The sequence below is a fragment of the Nuphar pumila genome, chromosome 1, assembly GCF_984573655.1.
Source record: "Nuphar pumila chromosome 1, dmNupPumi1.hap1.1, whole genome shotgun sequence".
NCBI classification, from domain to species: Eukaryota; Viridiplantae; Streptophyta; class Magnoliopsida; order Nymphaeales; family Nymphaeaceae; genus Nuphar; species Nuphar pumila.
Window position 1 is genome coordinate 66,229,582 of NC_143249.1, and position 23,989 is coordinate 66,253,570.

The window sequence follows — 23,989 nt, forward strand, 5'->3', positions numbered from 1 at the left end:
TATTGGTTTTTAAAATTTCGTCAGGACACAATTTTAAAGATTTTATCTCAAAACTTTTTGTAAAAAGATTTCAAATCTCTTTACAAATTTTTTTACATTTACTTTATCCATATTTTTGCCCTGAAAAACCAATTTTTTCCAAATTCTTGAAAACAAACAAAGTTTTATCTCGTATTATAAAAATACCAAAAAAAGAAATTATTTCTTTTGTTTTTATTTCCAAATAAATGGAGCGGGACCCGCCTTTGAACTAGCATCACACTCAGATTGTCAAGTAAGTTTCTTATTTTCAAGCAGGACCCACCCGGAGATGGCACCAATTTTGTAAATTCCTCTTATTTTTATTTTTTTATGTTATAAATGGTTCGTGGGCCCACACACATGTGGCGCCCCACTTGAAAAAAAAAACCAAAATAAAGACTTCATTTTTCAAAAGGATTTTAAAGACTGGCTGATGTGGCATTCTTTTAAAAAATCTCCCATTTATTCTTTTTTATTCATTTTTTTGTTGTTTTTAAGAAGCAGCCTCACGCCACAACCAAACTTTCCAAAAAAAAATATTCATTTTACCTAAAACTTAGGTAAATGAAATGAAATTTTTGAAAAACATAAGATGCGCCCCTTTTGAAAATGGCAGATTTTCAAATATCGGTTTCAAAGTTTCAAAAAACATAACGGAAAAAAAGAAGAAGAAAGAAAACTGTGTTTTTTAGAAAGAGGCTGAAGGTCTTTAAAAGACCCAGCTATTGATCAAGAGAAGGGGGAGGCCGATTGAGGGTTTTCTTTGGTTCTGATTGCAGGAGATTCACAAGGGTGGAAGCTATTTTCATTCAGCCATTTTTCTTTCAGCCAGAGAGAAGAGGAGCATCTGTGATTTCTTTAGAAAGGGATCCGATTTCTTGGAGGCCGATCTGCGTTTTTTTTTTCTCTGAACCCAATCTCTCCATTGCTTTTCTTTTTTGTTTTGCTCTGCTATCAGGACCCAGAGGCATCATCAGCCATTTCTCAGGATCGCCCCTTTTCCCATCAGCTGGCAGGAAGCCGACTGCATCTCCTTCCCTTTTTCGCTGGAATTCTTTTTTTGTCCTCTGCTTCCTTCCTTCCAGCAGAAGAAGAAATCACGACTTCAGCAAACCTCGAGGCTTTTAAAAGGTGACATATGAAAGGCCTCCAAGCTGCAAACCCAAAGAGGAATCGACTCCTCTGGTTCAAGGTGAGCCATACCCCTTTTGATTGGTGCTATTTCCCCTTTCCCTATTCCGTTTTTTCTTTGGTTTTCACTTTGTTTCACTCCTTATTTCCATGATTCACCCCAAAACGCAGTACAGTATCCTTGAGCTACCAATAGTAGCATCGATGTTACATGCTCTGCCACAATATCAATGGCCTATTGCAGCTGAGGCCAACATATATCATACGATTCACCCTTTGCTCTTATTTGTAATTTTTTTTTCTTTCTCAGCTTTTGGTTTAAAGGTTTATCATTTTGCTTAGGCGGGTTTTGTGTAGGAATCCAACTGCTTTAGTCTGTAGGTGATAGCATTCTTGGTAATGGTTTGATAATCTTGTTTCTAAAATGTTTTGAACATTATTTCCTCATGTTTTATTTCTGCATTTTACTGATTTTCTGCATATCGGGTGGGTATATTTCTCACCTTGTTCATCAGAAATACAGCACCGTGTACATTGAACTGCCAATGATAGCATTAGTGTTACATATCCTGTAACAATATCAACGTCCCATTCTGTTTGAGGTTACAAATCTAGGTGGTTGTCTCATTTTTTTTTAGTCTAACGATAGTCATGCTGTTTGAATGTCTCCAGTTATGATAATTTTCATTTTCTTCTTGCAGTGTTGGTAAAAGTTTACATAGCTCTGATGTCTAATCATGTTTCCTGTTTTCATAAGCCTACCCTCTCTGCTATGTCATTTGCATCCTGTATCTAATCATCAAAAGAAAATAAAGTTTTTTTTTTTCTGTATATCATCTTAGCATGTTCTGCATCCTTGTATGCCATTTTTTTTGTTTTTCATAAAATTCATCCTATTTTGTAATGATCAAGGTACATAATTCATGTCATTCTGTTTTGTTATTTTTTTTGGAAGGGTATAGAAATTCAGTCCCTTTGGTCGTTCCACCTCATTCCCATTCATAGGTGCATCATCCATACGTTTACTATCCCCTGTCATCTTTTTTTTTTATGTATATCATCTTATCATGTTCTGCATCCTTATATGCCATTTTTTTTGTTTTTCATAAAATTCATCCTATTTTGTAATGATCAAGGTACAGAATTCATGTCATTCTGTTTTGTTATTTTGTTTGGAAGGGTATAGAAATTCGGTCCCTTTGGTCGTTCCACCTCATTCCCATTCAAAGGTGCATCATCCATACGTTTACTATCCCCTGTCATCACTCCCATTTTGATTACAGTAGTCATGAAATAGTAGGTAGAAGGAAAGGCCTGTTTTACAAGGTAAATCTGTTATATTTTTTTTTTCAGCTACGTACATAAGTGTTGGAGCTTTCAATAGGGCAAAATGTTTCTAGTTTGTTAAACCCTCTCAAAACAGTTTATGAGGATCTATTTTAGAGTTGGTAAGTTATTTGAGTATATTCTACAGTCACCTGTACAGCCACCAATGGCTTTCTCATTTGTATATTATCATTCATTTGCTATAGTCATTTCAATGTCTATATACCTTTCCCCTGTAAGCCATACATATGCTGTCCCTGCATATTAATTATCCATCATCTACCTGCAGCATACCTATCATTGTTAGTTTATTAAAATTCTGTAGGTTTTGGCATGTTAACCTGGGTCTTCTTCAGCATATATGAGTTATACCCTGCAGCCTCTTGGTATTTTGTTAATCTCTTATCCATTGAAGGGCTGCTGTACATTTATTTATCACTGCTCCCCTGGTACATCCATGTTCATGTTAATATTTGTTGTTATGTAACCCCCAGCTATAACCATTCTACCTCCTATGCGTTTCACCTATAGTATCATATCACCTATTATCTTCATAGCCGTAACCTCCTCACCAGTGCCCATTACACCTTGCATCATGCAATCACATACTTCACTCCCAGCTGCACTCTTTCACCTTTTGTTACACAGACCTATCACCCTTCACAGTTACCACTTACAGTAGTACCTTTGTATCCATGCCCATCCTCTTTTCTGCAGGTACTCAGTCTTGATAATTAGCCATTATCATGAATGGATATATCAATATCCATTCATGATTTCTGGACCATCTTTGGCATGCTTTTTTATTGATATACAGGGAAGCTTCATGCTAAATTTTGCTGAAAAACTGTTTATAATTTGAGAATTATGACTTTGCAAAGTCATGTACAGAAATTGTATATATCCTGTATTTTCTGATTTATGCATTACCCATGAAATTTCAATTACTATATGTATTTTTTCATTATATGTATACATATATATATATATATATATATATATATATATATATATATATATATATATATATATGTATATATATACATATATATATACTTATATATATATACAGATATCTTCATGTGCATTTGCTTTCACATATAAACATTTATGTAAATATTTTTCTTTTTCTTTTTTGTAAATACACCTTCATTATCACATGTCATTTAGCACAAATTTTAGCATTTAGATATATATATATATATCTCTTCGTTGTATATATTCTATATATGCCCATTTCCATGGGTATCTTGTATATCCATTCCTTGTACTAATTCTCATTTTGCAGGAAAATCTGGAGGATGCTGATTCTTTTATACTATGTATTTTTTTTATTTCATTTATTTTTATTCATGTCAGAGATGTAATAATCAAACTTGGAATAATATTTACTTTTACTGCTTAGATTAGGATGCATCTCATGTAGTTTGATTCCTGCAATATCCTGATTCTATGATTCATATATCTCATTTTGCAAAATCACCATGGATGTACACGAATGGCATGTGCATCAACTCGTAGAGAGTTGATGAACTCGGTGGAGTCCATATTTACGGCCCTAGTCAGAATATGGACGAGACCCAGATCCATCATTTTTCTACTAGTCACACCGAGCCTACACTCTTAGGCTATCTTCAACAATGCACATCATATTTCCAGTTTTGCAAAATATTGTGAATTAACTCAATTAAACTCTGAACATATTCATGGCCATAGTCAGAATATGTGAAGAATTTACTTTGATTTAATACACATTTTTTTCAACAAATTTCTCAAAAAAAAAATCTTTTCAAAGTACATTTATTCATTCAAATCATTTGTATCATGGCATCATCTGCTTTTCTCATGATTTTCTCAAGAAAATTTCACTCCATGGATATCGATTCCTCAAAAAACTATGAAGATTTTCGAAGTTGGATTTCCCAAGTCAAAGTTTTCCTGTGATTTTCCCTGAAAATGTTATTTTCTTAAGATTCATTTTCAAAAGGAATTTCTCATTTTCCTCAGGAATTAAAATCGATTTTCAGATATTTCAAGGACAATATTCTCAGGATTTCAATTTCCTAAGTTCTGATTTTCTTCCTCCAATGAGTTTTCCAATGAATTTTAATCATTTTCCAAAGAAAATTTTCAAAATCAGAGTTGTCTTGATGAAGGCTTTCTTTTTCAAATATTCATTTTTTCTCAAGAATCCTCTCCATTTTCCCAGGATTTTCACACATTTATGATTTTCTCAAAACTTTATAAACTTTCTGGTGATTTCCAAATCCTTTCATCTGAGTTTCTTGAGAGATTGATTTCCATTTTTTTTCTGAGAACTGCTTTTCAACTCCAAATGTTTTCTAAGCATACATCATATTTTTCCAACTTACATTTTACAAAATCTCATAGCACATGCCTGAATTCTCTGTGCATTTAGGATAGAACACAATTTCGATGATTTAACTAAGTCAAGCACATTTTGGTCCTTGGTTCGATTACCCCTATTAAAGGCGGCAGGAACGGTCAAACCTCATACCGACAGGTCGAGCCCCATCTCATGGATTTTCCCGCTATTTTCAAAACGGAGGCGTGTATTTAAAAACAATTTCCAAAATCCGGTCAAGTTTGACTCGCGAAAGCATTTTCCTCTCTCTCCCGCAAGGGAAGGGAAGACGGGAAAATTTTTGCGACGATAACAGGTTTGGCGACCGTGATGGGACCCGTCCTTGTCTGATCAAAATTATGCTTGGCTTAGTTTAATCATCAAAACTGTGTTCACAAAATGTCAGCTCTTTTACTTTTGATATCATGCGAACCTAGGAGCCTAGATTCTAACCTAGCTGACATTGATTGCATATAGACTAGGCATGGTTTGGTAGGACTATATTGAGGAGATATTTTCATGTACACATAGACTTAGGTCTACATACAACTCTCCTCAATTTAGGATCTGAATGCAAACAATGTATGCTTCTTCAAAAATTTTCAAAAGTCTATCTCTTTAGGTTTTAGAGCCATTTATTTCTTGCATGTGATCATTTTTCAAACCTCCCTTACCTATCATTACCCGGCCTTCACGTTGCTGGGCTCTCTTCTAGAACCCTAGTTCGGGACAGAGCCTCACAACTGGGCCAATTATTTGGGTTAACACCCCCCTACCACGTACCGCGGGTCACAGTCTGAAGTATATCGGTAGGCGCTCAAGGATGTTGGAAAACCTTACCTTAGAACCGGAGTTGAGATTATATGCCACGTACATCGGATTTCGGTTCGGATATATCGGCATAACTGGATTGGACAAAGATGATTTGAACCTAGAGTTAGGATTAGGATCCTACAACTATTTTTTTAAATGATGCATTTAGAGTCAGCCTTCTAGGGAGTGTTGTATGCGCATGAATGTTTGTGCAGGATGTGATTGTATGTATCTTATTTCCTCAATTCTTCATACTTCTCAATTTTTTCCAACTTATTAGGCCTTTTTCAAAATATCCTTATTTTCCACGAGATATTTTCTCAAACCCTGGATGATTTTCCCAAATGTCCAATTTCTTTCAAAACTCCAGGTGATTTTTCATTCTTCCGTTCTACTGGATCTCGAATTTCCAGCTGCATTTTATATCCTGCCTGCAAAATTTTCAGTTTCCTATATTTTTCTAAATCTCATTCTGAGTCTTTCTTTGTTTTCAGTCCGATGGCATCCAGTCAAGTCAATCCTATCTTTCCTGAAAGTCACATCTCCTACGAGGTGCAACAAGGTCGTCCTGAATATCGAGCCCTTAGCATCGGAACTTTCATTCCCCGGTGGTATTATTCATGGCTCAAAAGTTTTTTTCGCATGTTCCCGGACCATTTGAGCGAGTGCGGATTAGAAGTGGCATCAGCAGTTGGAAAGCAGACCATCAACGGCAACCTGATCCATGCAATGGCAGAGCGATGAAATCCACGAACGTGTACCTTCTGGTTCCCGTGGGGAGAGATGACCATTTTAATGGATGAATTTTCAGAAATTATGGGGTTACCAGAACCAGCCGGTCAACCAGGAGATCCGTTAGAGCATCAATTTCTGATCAATGTCAAGGGTTTGGACCCCCAAGACTCATTAGCTCGTATGACCGGCCGCCGATCCTGGCCCCTGATCCAGTTGGACGGAAATGAATATGTCAACCTGCTCGAGTTGTACCATCAATACGGGACCTTCGTTGAAGTCAGCTCACTATCAAGGACAGCTAGAGAAAGGATTCAGAATGCAATGGTTTTATGCACTGTAGGATTAACTCTTTTCCTAAACGGACAAAACTACATGGATATCAGAATAATCTAGCTTATGAGAAGATGGGGAAGTCGACAAACCAACCGTCTCTCCATAGCCATGGCGGCGCTCGCTTTCCTGTATCGGGGTCTGACTTGTTTCTCACTTGGAGAATCCATTCTCGTCGAAGGATGCATCTACGCGCTTCAATCCTGGTTCTTCCAGCATGTTCTAGCCCGAGCAAACTCTTTCAGATACAATGGCCAAGAACTTCTTCCAGTGGCGCAGTACCGGTCCACGATTGACAGCATTCAAGAAGATGACGTAGTCTGGGATTACTTTGATCGACAATTGTCCCCTCCCAGATACACATACGCTTATGGCAAGCGGTTCAAGTTGTTGGGACCATTCTTCTGCACTTACTACCAACCAGAGAGATGTGTTCGGTAGTTCTCCCAGAGGCAGTAGTACGTCAAAGCCCGATTGCTATCAGGAGCTATGGCAGAGTTTGATCTCACTTCCGCATAATGGTCCGGGGCATATCATTCTGCCTGCTACGGCTGGGATTCCTTTGTCTCTCTTAAAATCTTTTCTGGTCCTAGAGTGTCTACCGACTATCATGAATGGTGGCAAATTGTTTGTCCTCCACCTCTTTGTCAAGATCAATAAAAGTTCAAAATTTATCACTCCAAGAAAATTTTCTCTCTCTCTATCGTGGTTTGACGACCTCGCCTAGGTAACAAGGCACATTTTCGTTGTTCATTTTCTCTTGCAAAAAGAATCACAACACAATTGTCGTGATTCTTGCGACGACTCAGTCCCTAGTAATGGGATATCTTTTTCAAATTGTCTACCATATTTCCAATAAATATTTCTTCCAAAAGCCAATTCTTTCAAAATCTAATCTGGTCTTTGCCCTGCAGAGAGCATCCGCAGCATTTGATGGTTCAAACAAGGTCAGGAAGAAGAACCGCATCACCAAAGCATTCCTCAGCCTCAAAAAGAGAAATGGATCCCCCCGAAAGTCAAGATCAACCGCACGAAGATGATGGCATAGATCCACAAATGTATGCTATATTCCGGAAGATGATAAACAAAATGATGAGTGAACAGGTTGGGACCAGTGCAAAGAAGAATCCATTCAGAGAGAAGTTCCACGAGCACAAGATTAAGAAGGCTTCCAAGAAGCAGGTTCAGCCAGAGAAAATTTCAGATGAATCAGAATCAGCGGAAGACACTAAGGAAGAATATGAGGTGCCTCCGACAGTTCAGAAACGTGACCGAGAACAAAGGAGAAACCGCAAACCAAAGAGTCAGGTCACAGAAGAACCCCTGTAGTCACAATTTAGGGAAATGGCCAGAGTTGTTAAAGATCTCCAAGCCCGCGACAAGGGCAAGAAAGTCTTCACCAATGAGGACTTCTATGATGGCCTAGAAGGTGATGATGATCTGGAGAACCTTCCCCGAAAATTCATCAAGTTTGATGGTTCTGGCGATCCAAAAGCTCATCTCGCCACTTTCTTTGCTGAGTGCTCAAGGTTCAAGAGGAATAACAGAGCACTGTTTCTATGTTTCCCCCGCAGCTTGGAAGGAGTTGCAGCTAAATGGTATGCTGAGCATATCAATCCAATCAAGCTCAAGGAGTTCGATAAAGTTGTAAATTTATTCATTGAACGCTTCTTGTTCAATACAGAGGCGCTCCCGACATTAAGCCATCTCTGCAATCTAAGGCAGAATGAGAACGAAAAAGCACGAGATTTCATTCATAGATGGAGATCAGCCTGCAATAAAATGAGAGATCCTATATCAGAAAGACATGCTCTATCCCTAATCCTCAACAACTTTTCTCAACCTCTGAGAGGATTGATATCCACCGCACCATCCAGGACCTTCATTGAGCTAACTGAGCGAGCAGAATGGCTCGAGCTGAGTGTGGAGAATGGAGTCTACGAAGGCTTCATATTTTCCAAGAATAACCCTCAAGGTGAACAAAAGAAGAAAGCTCACTTCACCTACTCTGCCAACAACAAAAACAATAGCCGAAACCATTACAAAGGGCAGAAGAAAGATTATTGCTACGGTGCAGGCATTTCTAACAATAAAGGCGATCAGAAAGGAAAGCCTGCTCTTCAATGCAACAAGCTTTCTCAGCAGGATCAAGGGCCAAAACTGCATGAAAAAGTTAAACATGAAGGATGGAGTTACAACCAAAAATTTACTCCTCTCGATCAATCACTCGAAGATGTGCTCGAGTATATGCTGTTGAAGGAAATGGTCAAATTGCCTAGACTGGCTGATCCCCCTGTGCCTATGGGGAAATGGAAAGACCAATTTTGCAAGTTCCACAGAACAGTGGGACACAGTACTGAGAACTATTTCATTCTCAAGAACATTGTGCTGGACCTTATTGACAAGAATCTATTGGTAGAAGGAGAAGAAGAAGAGAAAATGGATATTCTCAATAAACCATTTCCTTCACACACCACAGCAATGATATCTGAACAGCCCTTTCTACCTCATGAGCACATCAAACCATGTTCCGTCCAAGATCTCCAAGTTCAGCATCAGGTGTCAGTGCTACGGCAAGCAGCTCCAACTTCTAAGAAAATGGACATAATCTCAGCACTTGGTAAGATGAAAGTGTCTGAAGAACCTGTAAAGTCATCCCCCAAATTGAGAGGAATTCCTGATTTCCTTAATCAGTTCATCAAGCCTATGCCGGAAAAGGAAAGTCAGAAGCCTCTAACTGCTCTGTCCAATGTTTCCATCTTGGATTTAGCCAAGAGTTCCTGCAAGCATCAACAAGTACTGGATGATTTGCTTAGGAAGATTAAAGTTAAGCCCAGTACCACACCTGAAGACATGACACAAATTGTAAATTCAGCCATGACCAATGCTTCAATCACCTTCTCGGATGAGGACCTTACAAAGCCTCATTCCTTTCACAATAATGCCTTATACATCATCGTTCGGGTAAGGGGAATGACAGTACCCCATGTGCTAGTTGATGGAGGCAGCAGCCTCAATATATGTCCTGAAATGACAGCAAAGGCGCTAGGCATCAAGGAAGAAGAATATATTCCAAATCCTATCACTATCTATGGGTTTGACAATCATGGTCAAACAGCTAAAGGCAAGATATTTCTAGAAGTGTTCATCAATTATTCAGTACATTCAGTGCTCTTTCATGTGGTCAATGTGCCACCCACCTACAATCTACTGCTCGGAAGGACATGGATCCATAATGCGAATGCGGTACCTTCCACTCTTCATTAATGTATAAAGTGGTCCAAAGGTGGAATGATTATAACAGTATTGGGAGAGGACCCAGAAGAAAGGCTCCCACAACCCATGATCCCTCGACCATCATTCACTGCAGATATCCCCAGCATCAGGGAAAGTGAAGAAGTTAATCTCGGAGAAAGTCGGGAAATACTCCAAGCAACATCAGAATTATCCTTGCACACTGTAGCCATGACTCAATGGAGAGGTCCCAAATTCTTCAAGATTGGAGGACGGATCAACTACAACACTCTTAAAGATCATCCATTGTTTCCGCAGTTCATGAAAGCAAGAAAGGGATTTGATTTACTTCTGAAGCATGGTTATCAACCCTTCAAAGGACTGGGCAAAAATGAAGACGGTCGCATAGAGCCAATGATTCAAAAGCATCGTCCCCACAGAGCAGAACTAGGATTCTTCAGTGAAGGCCAGCAAAAGAAGACTGTTTTTGTTAAAGGGGCACATTGATAATCGTTGTTGCATTTCTTTTCTATTCCCTCCAAAATAAATGTCTCCATGTCTTTGATCAATTCAAATCAATAAAATGTCAAGTTTCTTTGTCTATCTGGATGCCATTCATTTCCTTTCTCTCTATCTCCTCATTTTCAATGTCATTTTATGCATGATTTTTTTCAAATGATTGTTTATCTCATGATGGGCAATTTTACCTGAATCAAATTTCCCCTCCAAAATTTCAAAATGACTTCCCGAGCAATCAAGAAACTCGTTCTCAATCCAAAGGCTTTCCAGAAGTCGGCAGCAATTCATCGAGTTAAAGCAAGCACTGAAGATGGCAAGGTTGCAGAACAGTCAGATGATTATGCAAAATTTGATCAGTCTCTTCAGAAATTACCAGAGTTCGCCTCAGTTCAGAAGCAGGATGAACCATCTATTCTAGTACAAGATCCGACTGAAGATGTCAATATTGGTTCAGAGGATAATCCCAAAATTCTCAAGATCGGAACCAGTCTGAGTCCAGAAGATAAGGCAAGGCTCACTAATTTCCTCAAGCAGCATGAAGAAGTGTTCGCGTGGACATATGAAGATATGTCAGGTTTAGACCCCAAATTGGTCGAACACCGTCTCGTTTTAAGGCCAGATGCTAAGCCAGTCAAGCAGAAATTGAAAAAAATGGATCCCAGGATAGAACAACAAGTCAAAGAAGGACTTAAAGATTTGCTCAAAGCAGGATTCATTTGAGCTATTGACTACCCAAATTGGTTAGCCAATATTGTTGTTGTTTCAAAGAAAACTGGCAAAGTAAGGATTTGCATAGACTTCAGAGACCTCAACAAGGCAACTCCGAAGGATGACTATCCACTTCCAAGCATTGATCTTCTAATCGACAGCACGGTAGGACATGTCATGTTCTCTTTTATGGATGGATATTCCGGCTACAATCAGATTAAGTTGGCCGCCCGCGACCAATCAAAAACTTCATTCACTATGCCTTGGGGCACTTCCTGATATATATTTATGCCTTTTGGGCTCAAGAATGCAGTATCAACGAGCAATGGTCGTTATCTTCCACGATCAGATGCACAAAATCATGGATGCTTATGTTAAAAATATTATCGTGAAATCCAAAGAGGAAGAAGATCACCTTGAAGCTCTTGACCAAGTGTTTAAGCGACTCATTCTTTACAAGTTAAGGCTTAACCCGCAAAAGTATGTCTTTGGAGTTGAATCAGGCAAATTGTTGGGTTTTCTGGTCAGTAAAAAGGGAATTGAAGTTGACCCAGCCAAAGCAAAGGCTATCATTGATATGCCGCCCCCGAAGAATCTCAAAGAATTATGTAGCCTTCAGGGACACATGCAGTCAATTCGGCAGTTTATTTCCAATTTGGCAATGAGATGCGAACCTTTCAACCACTTGCTCAGAAAAGGAGTTAAGTTCGAATGGGGACCAGAATGTCAGCAATCGTTTGATCGGATCAAGAAGTATCTCCTCAATCTTCCTATCTTAAAGCCGCCAGAATTAGGAAAACCTCTTTTATTATATATCTCAATCAATCAAGTCGCATGCGGCAGATTCTTGGCGCAATACAAAGAAGACAGCTTGATAGAGCACACCATTTATTATGTGAGTAAGACTTTCATAGACTATGAAAAGAAATACTCCCAAATAGAGAAGACCTGCCTAGCTATGGTATGGATGTGTCAGAAGCTAAGACACTACCTGCTGGCATCTGAAGTCAAAATCTTGTCCAAACTCAATCCTCTCAAGTACATCTTAGAGCAACCTTTCCTCAGTGGAGGAGTTGCCAAATGGCAAGTCTTACTGATACAGTATGACTTAGAATATGTTTCACAGCAATCAATCAAAGGACAAACAATTGCAGATCAATTGGCAGATTTTCCTCTGGCAGAAGAAGTGAAAGCTGAAGATGATTTTCCGGATGAGCAAATCTGTAATATTCAGCAGCCTCCGATCTGGAATTTATTTTTCGATGGCTCCAAAAATATGGCAGGAATAGGCATTAGAATCTTATTAATCACTCCTGAGAAGGAGATGATTCCATTTTCTCTCAAATTAGATTTTCAATGTACCCATAATATGGTTGAGTATGAAACCCCGATTCAAGGACTAAAGATTCTTCTAGACTTCAATGTTAAGAGAGTGCATGCTTACGGCGACTCATTACTCATTGTCAATCAAGTCCGAGCCGAATGGCAAGTGAAAGATCAAAAGCTATTTACTTATCAGAAGATCGTTTCAGCTCTTGTCAGAAAATTTGAAGAATTTCAGCTCTTTCATATCAAGAGAGATTTTAATCAAGTGGCTGATAGTCTGGCCAGCTTAGGCTCCATTATGGCATTCAAGAATGGAGAATCTTGTCGCTCCTTTAAAATTGGCAGACTTGACCAACCTGCCTTCCTTCCAACAGAACAAGTAAACCAAGCTGAGCAAAAGAAGAAGCCTTGGTATCAAAATATCAAAACTTTCATAGAAAACCGGTGAATTTTCTCCAGAACTCTCAAAGAAAGAGCAACGAGCAATCCAGCGTATGTCTATTCGATATTTCATTCTGGCCAATGTCCTCTATCGTCACAAATTCAGTTCAGAATATTCCAGATGCTTAGACGAAGACGAAGCCAAAGAAGTCGTGCGAGAAGCACACGAAGGCATCTGTGGTGGTCACGTCGGCTACCAAACCCTTATCAAGCAAATCATCAGAGCAGGTTATTATCGGAAAACTATGCAGCAAGACTGCTATCATTTTGTGAAGAAGTGCGTTCAATTGCAGATACATGCACCTTCTATTCATGCTCCAGCAACATATCTGCAATCTGTTGTCTCTCCATGGCCGTTTTCTATGTGGGCCTTCGATGTCGTAGGTCCCATCACTCTCTCTGCTTCAAATGGCCACAAATACTTCCTTGCTGCAACAGAATATTTCACCAAGTGGGTAGAAGCTCACTCTGCGCACAGTAGAGGGAAGACACGTGGTCTCTTTTATTCACAAGAGCATCCTTTGCAGTTTCGGCATCCCGCATGAGATCGTGTCAGATAATGACAGTCATTTCAAAAATGAAAGAATGAAGACATTCTGCTCAACGTTCAAAATCTATCATTGTAACGCCCCGGATTTTCAAAACAAAGCTAAGTTAAAATTTTCATGGATTTTTTTTTTTTTCTTTGCAGCGGAACTTAGAAAAGCTTTTAGCAGCGGAATAAGACGATAATGAGTCATCGGTTTTAGAAAACTCCGAGCACGTTGCAGGTATGTGGCCAAGCAACTCATTGACCACCAAAGTGTTCCATTTTATCGAAAGCACATGTTTATTACAACACTACTGCTTAGAAAAGCAGTGAAGGTTCAATAAAAAGGAAGCAGTACAACTCTGTCTAGAGAAACCCTGGAACTTGATGCCGCCTTGCTTCGCATATCGCCACGCAGGTTCAACACCTGAAATCCCCATTAAACGGGGTCAGAACCACTGATGGTCTGGTAAGTAGGCAAACACCTATCTATTCAACTCAAGTAAATGCATAGACCACTCAGGGTCGCAGTTCGTAATACGACGCTCAAGCCTCCATGACTTAGCGTATATCGCACAAGCCTCATCAGGGCTATGAGTTGAACATCCACGCAAGTCGTCATGACTTCGCATAAGCCTCTTCAGGGCTGTGAGTTAGAATAACCTCTCAAGTCTCTACGACTTAGCCTTGACTTCCTCAGAGTCACGAATGGATGTCTAGCTCAAGCCTTTATGCTTGGCACATCCGTATCCTACGAATCTAAGGACAGCTCTCCGAGCTTCACTTAGTCGTACGGATATCAATGGGGTTCTTTCCCAATCGGTCCAGTAGTATATCGACCATGACACCTTCACAAAGGTTATGCAGGACTGACTCAACAACGTCATCCACTCATACATTCAAAGTAGCGCTGTACCTAAGCTAATGCTTTGTTTCGATAATTGCACCTCCCCCTGGGCTTAGGGGACTCATATCTGGGCGACAACGCGACGATCTGGGGGTTGATTATTCTATGTATTTTAGATACCCCAGAGGCCTGTTGACCCCATCCCCCTAGTAGGACGGTACAGCATACCGGAAGAGATCCTTACTAGGTATCTGAATGCATTCTGCTACTGCAGTAGTTGGGTTCAATCCTTAGATATTTAAGGATAACCACGACCTCCATACCTCTGAGTGACGAAGGCCATCAATGAACTCTATCAGGTTCGGGTGAAATATATGTCACTCAAGGCTGCGCCATCACCGTCTTCCTCGGTGAGAAATTCTGAAAGGGGCCTGCCGGTCTTACAATTACTTGACGAACATTGCATGCCTATAGGGCAGCCTTTGAGAAGTATGTACCCGACCCCAATCAACCACACGGCTTTCACCGTGGAACAAAGGTTTTTATTCATATGCATGCTTAACTCTGCTCTCGGCACTTCGGCCTTGACGAGCACTTCACCTCTTTCGGTGGAAACAACACACTCCGGCTCAGCGGCCCTTACGAGTCTGGCTGTCTGATAATTCTTAATGAGCATGCACATGACTCGATCTCTACGGATCGGCTACTCGGCGTATTTTTACGCAACGAGCTCAGGACCTTGTCAAGGCGCTACCACTACTTTGGCGCAACGGCTCTTACAAGTATGATGCCCTTGCAGGTGTCAGGGAGACGAGTCATTCTGACATCGTTCCCACAAAGGACATCATTGTGCCACTTAACTGGTTTTGGCAGCTCTTCTGCCAACCATTCTGTCAACACCTTCTCTGCTCTACCGGCAGTGGTGCGACGAACCCTTCTACATCGTAGAAGGCGTTCCATAACTGGGTAGCACTTCTGCTACGTTCTTTCTGAGCCATTCTTAGCTCCTTCAGGAATTTCAGCAGCACTTCCTCTCTTTTACGGAGAAAGCGTGCGTTTCTTTTATCCGTTTCAGCGGCATCTCCCCTCTTTGGTGGGAAATTGCTACGCTTAACTCGGGAAATGGATGCGCACCGTTGTGCGTACTTTGCATCCATCAAGGTTGCAGGAACCTTGGGCCATAGCCAGGCCATACGTAATTGATTTAGTCTTTACGTAAAGAGCATTTTGCCAAAAGGCGAAGCCTTTCCAATAGGGGCTTCATTCGTCAAGCAGAATCTTGTACGAGGAGCGGTAAGAGAATCGCATGGGCGATTTTGGAGTTGATCTCCGTTTGAACGCTCACTTACGCGCCATATATGTAATATAAGCAGAAGCCTGTGCTTTATACAGCGGCGGCGTAAAGGAAATGCATATACTATTGTTCAGGGTGTGTAACTGAACGAAATATTCTACATATATAACAAAACAGGAGCCTTGGCATCGTTCGACGCGACGGCGTAAGTAAATACATTGCAGAAAGCAGGAGCCTTGGCATCGTTCGACGCGACGGCGTAAGTAAATGCATAATCGGAAGTGCAGTAATCGGAAGTACAGAAAGCAGGGAGCCTTGGCATCATACGACGCGACGGCAAAGGTAAATTACATGGCCTGTGCGATATAAGACGCGTCGGCAGTATCAGCAGATATACACCTAGATCTGTATCCAACGATAGTTACGAGGCGAGCGAGTGAACACCGAAGTGTCCTAGAGGGCTCAACCAAGAACTAGGGTGAGATACTATTTTGAAGAACGCATATACTGCGTATTCGAACATATATATCCGACGATAGTTACGAGGCGAGCGCGTGAACACCGAAGTGTCCTAGAGGGCTCAACCAAGAACTAAAGCAAGATACTACTTTAGAAAGTATATGCTATATACAAACAATCAAATACTTGAGAGAGATGGTTTAATGAAGCGAACTTACTTCAATTTGAGGAAGAAACGACTCTGATTGCTTCAAACGCTTCGAACGAGGCTCGACTTCGAAAAAGGATAAACTTCAAACTTCGGACGAAAAAAGACTTGGACTTTGACTTTGAACCAAACCAGGTTCAAGTCAAGTCAACTGGGTTCAGACTTAGGTCAAGTAGGTTCAGACCTAGGTCAGGTGGGTTAGGACCAGGTCAGGCAGGCTCAGACCAGGTCAAGCAGGCTCAGACCAGGTCAAGCAGGCTCAGGCTAAGTCAGGCAGGCTCAGACCAGGTCAGGTGGGCTCAGGTGGGCTAGGCTAGGTAGGGGAGGTTTGGAAAAGGAGGAGAGAGAGAGGGGTTGGCGATTTTCTAAAGGAGGGGGGGTCCTCTATTTATAGGTTCTGAAACTTGGGCCCCAAGTTTCAGAATCCCCTCTTTACCCTTGGGCTTTTCTGAGAATCCCTTCCATGGAAGGTGCTGGAAGGAGCTGGAAGGCTCTGGAAGGTGCTGGAATATTCTAGAATCTTCTAGAATATTTTCTGAGAAATATTTCTGTGGGTCCCACCCATATTTCTGTGGGTCCCGCAAGAATTTCGGGTTTTCGACGATTTTTTTCCGAAAAATTCTGAGTACGCCATTATCTTCGTATTGATGCCACTAAGAAAGTTGGCTCGCAGGAATCCTTTGATTTTGTTCAGATAGGAAGTTATGGCTTCCAGAGTGTTTGAGCATATATTCGCGATTCGACGAATATCCTAAGTGTAACTGGCTCGCAGGAATTGATTCGTTTCGCATTCTGAGAAAAATGCCATTTTTACCGGTAAATGCCTCATGAATTTTATTCAGATATTTTCTGAAAAATTGCGGGTCTTACATCATTACCCCCTTAAAGGAATTTCGTCCGCGAAATTCAGCTAAGAGTACAAGGTGAAGAGTTCAGGATATTTATCCCGCATATCCGATTCGGGCTCCCAAAAGTGAGAGGTAAATTTCGGGTCACGATCGGATATAATCGAAATCGGCACTCCATGGAGTCTAACGATTTCCCGAATGTAGATCTCCGCCAATCATTCAGTTGAGTATCGAGTGTTGATTGGCAGGAAGTGAACAGACTTGGTGAGTCTGTCTACGATCACCCATATTGAGTCATGTTGTCTCTTGGACCGAGGCAATCCAACGATGAAATCCATCGTAATGCCCTCCCATTTCCATTCTGGAATCTCGATCCGTTGCATTTTTCCACCAGGTCGTTGATGCTCAATTTTTACTTGCTGGCAGATTAAACACCTTGAGACAAATGTAGCCACATCCCGTTTCATACCCCTCCACCAGTACTTTCTCTGTAAGTCCCGAAACATTTTCGTACCTCCAGGGTGAATGGTGTATTTGCTGTTATGAGCCTCCTGGAGTACTTCCTGTCTTAGCTCAGGGTTATTTGGGACCCAAATCCTTTCTTCCATCCATATTCCTCCATCTTCTTTTAAATGGAAGAAAGTGTCATCTCTTTCGGCATGAGCTTTTAATTCCAAGTACTGGGGGTCCTTGAACTGTTCGGCTACAATGCGATCGAGGATCTCGATATGGATTGTCAGGCATGACAATCGAATCTTTCCTGGGTCAGCCAGGAATGGCTTCCAACTGACAAAATCCTCCATCAGCTTCCATTGTCTGGTGAGACTGGCCAGAGTGCCAACAGTCTTGCGACTAAGGGCATCTGCTACAACATTCGCCTTTCCAGGGTGATAGGAAAGCGTGAATTCATAGTCTTTGAGGAATTCCAGCCATCGCCGTTGCCTCATATTGAGTTCTTTTTGAGAAAAGAGGTATTTTAGGCTTTTATGGTCCGACATGACCTCAAATTTCTCTCCATACAGGTAGTGTCGCCAGATTTTAAGCGCGAACACTACCGCGGCAAGCTCCAGATCGTGGGTTGGATAATTTTTCTCATGAATTCTTAACTGACGGGATGCATAGGCGATTACTTTGCCATGCTGCATCAATACACAACCCAAACCCGTTCCCGAGGCATCGGTATAAGCAATGAAGCCTCCCTGACCAGAAGGTAAGGTAAGGATAGGGGCAGTGGTAAGCCTCTGTTTGAGAACCTCAAAGCATTCCTTACACTGGTCAGTCCATTCAAACTTGACTCCCTTTTTCAGTAATTTCGTCATTGGTACGGCGATTCGGGAGAAGTCCTGTATGAACTTCCGATAATATCCGGCAAGTCCAAGGAAGCTGCGGACCTCAGTGATATTTTCTGGCTGCTTCCAGTCTATCACAGCTTCGACCTTCGCAGGATCTACTGCGATTCCATCTTTTGAGATCACATGGCCAAGGAACATTACTTTGTCTAGCCAAAATTCACATTTTGAAAACTTGGCATATAACTGATTATCTTGAAGGGTTTTCAAGACGATTCTCAAGTGCTCCTTGTGTTGTTCCTCATTCTCTGAATACACGAGAATGTCATCAATGAAGACGATGACAAAAGTGTCTAAGTATGGTTTGAACACTCGGTTCATCAGGTCCATAAAGACAGCAGGCGCATTTGTAAGTCCGAAGGGCATTACTACGAACTCATAATGGCCATATCTCGTTCTGAAGGCAGTCTTAGGTATATCCTCCTCCTTAACTCTGAGCTGATGGTATCCAGACCTGAGGTCGATCTTGGAGAACACTCTCGTTGTTCTGAGCTGATCGAATAAGTCCTCAATCCGAGGCAACGGGTACTTATTTTTAATGGTTGCCTGGTTAAGCATCCGATAATCGATGCATAACCGAAGGGATCCATCCTTCTTCTTTACAAATAGTATCGGGGCTCCCCATGGTGACATACTTGGTCGGATGAACCCTTGTTCCATCAGTTCTTCCAACTGACACTTCAACTCACTGAGTCCAGCTGGTGCCATACGATAAGGGGCTTTGGATATTGGCGTTGTTCCAGGTAAGGATTGAATTCCAAATTCAACCTCACGAAGTGGCGGAAGTCCTGGCAATTCCTCAGGAAACAGATCAGGAAACTCCCGCACTACTTCCAAACTCTCAAGGGGTTGGTCGTTGAATTTTTCCGCCGAGAGACTCAACAGGAAGGCCACACAACCCTTCCTAAGGTATTTTTGTACCTTAAGTGCTGATATGAGCCTTTTTTGTGGAACTGGTTTGGATAACCGGTATTCCATCTTAGGTAATCCGGGTCGAGATAGAATCACTCTGCCCTCGCGGCACAGAATCTTGGCATTATTCTGAGCCAACCAATTCATTCCCAGAATGACATCGTACTGTATCATATCGATCAGGATGGCGTCAGTAGGCAAGTGTTGCCCTGCTATCTCAATATCCAAATTTTTCACACACCGGATACATTTGGTGCGTGAACCCAACGGGTTATATACTTCGATCATTTTATCAATCGGTTGCACCGAGGCGTGGAGTTGTTCGGTGAAATCGTCGGAGATAAACGTATGAGTAGCACCACAATCAAACAAGACGTAAGCTGCATGTCCATTAACAGGTACGGTGCCTTCAATGAGGTCACCGGTTTCGACTTGTTCAGTCGTTACAGCGTATACACGACCTGCAGCAGGCCTTTGTTCTACTCTAGGTGGGGGTCGTTGGACTTGTGTTCGTTGTGGTACTTGTTGAGAGGGTCCGGCAGATCCGGCATTCCTCCTTTGCTCATCAATAAGCTTCTTCCTGCATTGTCTTGCAATGTGGCCCACTTTGCCACAGTAGAAGCATCCACCTGTGTCACGTGGACATGGTCCTCTTGCGTGATTAACATGGCATTTTGGGCAGTTTGGGTTGGACTGCAGGTTGTTTGGAGCCATGTTCTGCCTTGGCCTTACAACTTGTTGAGTGTTGTTCCCACCTTGGAACCTTTTCTTCTGAAAGGGTTGTCGTGAACCCTGGCCACTTGGAAACATTCTCTTCTTGTTCCCACCATCAACTATGGGCCTTTTTGCTATGATCACTTTTGATCGCTCCCAATCCACTTGTATTTTTGAAGCTGCTGCCACAGCCGTTTGAAACGTTTGGGGCATGCTGGTGATAACCCGTGACCTTAGCCCTTCTCGCAGTCCATTGATGTACTTGTCGGCCCTTTCTTGGTCGGTCTCAAATAACCGGGAGCAGTACCGTTCAAGATTTTGAAATTTGGTGGTATAGTCAATCAGATTCATGTCACCCTGCTCCAATTCCAGAAACTCCATCTTCTTCTTGTTTCTGGAGTGTAATGGAAAGTAATTATCCATGAAAGCTCTCTGGAAGTCAGTCTAAGGAATGACTTCAACTTCCGAGAACTGGATAATCTTAGTGGTATCCCACCACTTTCGTGCGTTGTCTTTCAGCCTGTACGTGCCAAAGTTGGTCTTCTTTTCTTCTGGTACTCCCAGCACCAGGAAGGCACGTTCGGTCTCTTCGACCCAACTTTCTGCCAGTTCAGGATCGGCTCTACCAGCGAAGACTGGTGGATCGAGCTTGAGGAATTTTTCATAGGTTATTCCACCAAGGTTTTCGCTTCGAGGTGCGACTGGTTCTGCCCTTGTTTCTCGAATGGCAGTAACCAAATTGTTGAGTGTTTCCAGCAGAAATCCTTGAGTATGGGACTCCTCGCTTGGTATGGTTCTCCTCGTCGTAGGAGCCATTTATCTACCACATACAAACAACGTGTTTTAGTTTCACAATGTATATATCGAAGCAAAGTTTTATTTACTTAATATACATCACATTTATACAAGCATCGCCTTAAACAAAACGTCATGCCGTACTGGCAGACTTTTAGGCGTTGAGAAACTAGGTACATGAGTCTATTGACTCCAAAACACTACCAGTCTCTTCTAGGAACTGGATTTCTTTCTTGACCCAAAGAACCCGAAGTATCGTTTACTTCCACATTGCCTTGGTGCAGGCACAACTAGCTTTGGCTTGGACGGCACTTCCGCACTCTCAAGCGACTCTTGTGGATAGATCAGTGATGCCGGTCCACTTGCCCATTCAGTGGCATCATGGCTCGGAGAATCCGAGACCATAACGGGATGATATAGGTTGTATCCCTCTTCCTGGCCATTCAGACTCAGCGTTGGTGTAGCCGCTCTGTTCCCCCATATAATAGTACTTTGATTCGAGGAATCTGAAATCATAATGGGATTATAGAAGGAGTTGTTGCATCCCTCCTCCCAACTGTGCAAGCTAGGCGTACATGATGCCTGTTGATAGCCTTGCGATTGACCAAATCCCTCAAGGAAGTTCAAGTCAAATCCTACCAGAGATGGTAGTTCATCAGAAGTTGCTGGAGTACGGCTACTCTCTCTACTGGAGTAATGTGGCCCACTAACACGCGAGGTCTCATCCCTAAGACCAAGCGATCCCCGCCGACCCATATCGGCGGTATGCTTCATTTGGCATTCGTTGACGGAATGCCCTTCTTCGCCACAATATTGACAGTCTTGGACTTCATATGGGCATACCCACTCATCGTGCATGATCCCGCAACGATAGCAGTATCCTCGGGAGTCGTGAGTTGCCATCTATACAAAGATGCACCCAGATCAGAACAAGAAGTATAAAATATACTTACAGTGCGATATAGTGGACAAGTCGGATCTCGAACCAGGTTTCTCAGACTCTTGCTTTGATACCAATTCTGTAACGCCCCGGATTTTCAAAACAAAGCTAAGTTAAAATTTTCATGGATTTTTTTTTTTCTTTGCAGCGGAACTTAGAAAAGCTTTTAGCAGCGGAATAAGACGATAATGAGTCGTCGGTTTTAGAAAACTCCGAGCACGTTGCAGGTATGTGGCCAAGCAACTCATTGACCACCAAAGTGTTCCATTTTATCGAAAGCACATGTTTATTACAACACTACTGCTTAGAAAAGCAGTGAAGGTTCAATAAAAAGGAAGCAGTACAACTCTGTCTAGAGAAACCCTGGAACTTGATGCCGCCTTGCTTCGCATATCGCCACGCAGGTTCAACACCTGAAATCCCCATTAAACGGGGTCAGAACCACTGATGGTCTGGTAAGTAGGCAAACACCTATCTATTCAACTCAAGTAAATGCATAGACCACTCAGGGTCGCAGTTCGTAATACGACGCTCAAGCCTCCATGACTTAGCGTATATCGCACAAGCCTCATCAGGGCTATGAGTTGAACATCCACGCAAGTCGTCATGACTTCGCATAAGCCTCTTCAGGGCTGTGAGTTAGAATAACCTCTCAAGTCTCTACGACTTAGCCTTGACTTCCTCAGAGTCACGAATGGATGTCTAGCTCAAGCCTTTATGCTTGGCACATCCGTATCCTACGAATCTAAGGACAGCTCTCCGAGCTTCACTTAGTCGTACGGATATCAATGGGGTTCTTTCCCAATCGGTCCAGTAGTATATCGACCATGACACCTTCACAAAGGTTATGCAGGACTGACTCAACAACGTCATCCACTCATACATTCAAAGTAGCGCTGTACCTAAGCTAATGCTTTGTTTCGATAATTGCACCTCCCCCTGGGCTTAGGGGACTCATATCTGGGCGACAACGCGACGATCTGGGGGTTGATTATTCTATGTATTTTAGATACCCCAGAGGCCTGTTGACCCCATCCCCCTAGTAGGACGGTACAGCATACCGGAAGAGATCCTTACTAGGTATCTGAATGCATTCTGCTACTGCAGTAGTTGGGTTCAATCCTTAGATATTTAAGGATAACCACGACCTCCATACCTCTGAGTGACGAAGGCCATCAATGAACTCTATCAGGTTCGGGTAAAATATATGTCACTCAAGGCTGCGCCATCACCGTCTTCCTCGGTGAGAAATTCTGAAAGGGGCCTGCCGGTCTTACAATTACTTGACGAACATTGCATGCCTATAGGGCAGCCTTTGAGAAGTATGTACCCGACCCCAATCAACCACACGGCTTTCACCGTGGAACAAAGGTTTTTATTCATATGCATGCTTAACTCTGCTCTCGGCACTTCGGCCTTGACGAGCACTTCACCTCTTTCGGTGGAAACAACACACTCCGGCTCAGCGGCCCTTACGAGTCTGGCTGTCTGATAATTCTTAATGAGCATGCACATGACTCGATCTCTACGGATCGGCTACTCGGCGTATTTTTACGCAACGAGCTCAGGACCTTGTCAAGGCGCTACCACTACTTTGGCGCAACGGCTCTTACAAGTATGATGCCCTTGCAGGTGTCAGGGAGACGAGTCATTCTGACATCGTTCCCACAAAGGACATCATTGTGCCACTTAACTGGTTTTGGCAGCTCTTCTGCCAACCATTCTGTCAACACCTTCTCTGCTCTACCGGCAGTGGTGCGACGAACCCTTCTACATCGTAGAAGGCGTTCCATAACTGGGTAGCACTTCTGCTACGTTCTTTCTGAGCCATTCTTAGCTCCTTCAGGAATTTCAGCAGCACTTCCTCTCTTTTACGGAGAAAGCGTGCATTTCTTTTATCCGTTTCAGCGGCATCTCCCCTCTTTGGTGGGAAATTGCTACGCTTAACTCGGGAAATGGATGCGCACCGTTGTGCGTACTTTGCATCCATCAAGGTTGCAGGAACCTTGGGCCATAGCCAGGCCATACGTAATTGATTTAGTCTTTACGTAAAGAGCATTTTGCCAAAAGACGAAGCCTTTCCAATAGGGGCTTCATTCGTCAAGCAGAATCTTGTACGAGGAGCGGTAAGGGAATCGCATGGGC